The sequence below is a fragment of the Curcuma longa genome, chromosome 21 (genome assembly GCF_044706935.1).
Source record: "Curcuma longa cultivar G26 ecotype Majalengka, Jawa Barat chromosome 21, ITB_CL_G26_1.1, whole genome shotgun sequence".
Classification (NCBI taxonomy): Eukaryota; Viridiplantae; Streptophyta; class Magnoliopsida; order Zingiberales; family Zingiberaceae; genus Curcuma; species Curcuma longa.
Window position 1 is genome coordinate 6,535,008 of NC_133881.1, and position 1,583 is coordinate 6,536,590.

The 1,583-nt window shown below is 30.0% G+C and overlaps 1 pseudogene; it reads left to right on the top strand.

Annotated features, from left to right (window-relative positions):
- The first annotated feature begins 479 nt into the window (after positions 1 to 479).
- The window catches only part of LOC141814698 (beta-glucosidase 26-like), a 2,586-nt pseudogene continuing 1,482 nt past the window's right edge, over positions 480 to 1,583 (top strand).

A 1,583-nucleotide genomic window follows, 5' to 3' on the forward strand; every position in this document is an offset into this window, starting at 1 on the left:
TTTTCAAATAAACTAAACTAAACTTTCGAATTCATCTGTTAATTCAATTTAACTTATCTTTTGCTCCATGCACATGCCCTTGTTATTATTCAATACAATATGATATTATGATTTATTCAATAACTTACCAACTCTAATTTTCATTAAATATTTTAGCCATCAACTAAAATATTTTCATTAGATTTATGATGGTATTTTAGTTACTATCTACTAAATTAAGTTGATAAATAGGGTAGGAGTAAAACTCTCAACTCTATTCAAATCACAATTAAAATTAATTATCTGGAAGTCTTATTCTAATTATGCTTGTCACTAGCATTGATCTACTCTTTATAAACTCACACCTCATTTCATTTTTTTTTTCATATGATCTAAAAACAACATGGATTACAGACAATGCTAGCTCATGGCTTTTGTTCTCTTTCTTTCTATTCTCTCTTCGGCCAACAAACTCTACTGAAATAGCTGTGGATGCTCACAACATAAGTCGTGAAGCCTTTCCCGAGGGCTTTGTATTCGGCACCGCTGCATCGGCTTATCAAGTTGAAGGGATGGCTCTCAAAGGAGGAAGAGGACCCTGTATTTGGGATGCATTTGTCAAGAAACCTGGTAAATAATCATACAAATATTCTCTGTTAGAGTTTTTATTTTTTTACCAACTTAAAAATATTGATTAGTCCGATAAATATCAAATAATTCTCTTAATCCATTTTCTAATGTTTAATCCATTTTCTAAATACAGGTATTATTCCCGGAAATGCTACTGCCGATATCACAGTTGATGAATATCATCATTATGAGGTTGATCGATAATATTTTTGAAATAACTAAAAAAAAATCTTTAGAAACATGTACAATGATACTTTTCTTAAAACTTATTTTATTTTCAATTTACTCAATATGGGATTGATCATTCAGGAAGATATCAAGATCATGAAGGAACACAATTTTGATGCATATCGATTCTCAATCTCTTGGAGTAGAATTTTTCCAAGTACAATATATTTTCTTAATTAACTTCTATTATAGTGGTAGATAATTAATGAATTTCGAAATGTAATTTTGGATAACATTTCTATTACTTTTTAGATGGCACGGGGAAAATCAATTGGGAAGGGGTAGATTATTACAATAGATTAATTGATTACTTGATAATTCAAGGTAATTTTTTTTCTTTTAGGCTCATTTTTTAACAAAATAAAAATTAATGTTCTCATGTTTAATTACCTCTCTAAAATTTCATTAGGTATTACTCCTTATGCAAATCTCTACCATTATGATCTTCCCTTAGCGCTACACGAGGAGTATTTGGGTTGGTTGAGCCCAAAGATAGTGTAAGTTTTAATCATTATATATTGTGTTCATTAGTTAATACAAATACATCATCAAAGATATTACATAATGATATTGTGTTGATGTGTATATTTGTTTTAGGGATGCATATGCAGATTATGCTGATTTTTGCTTTAAGAGATTCGGCGATAGAGTTAAGAATTGGTTCACCTTTAATGAGCCAAGAGTCATAGCAGCTCTTGGTTATGATAATGGAATTCATGCTCCTGGAAGATGTACTGGTTGTGAAG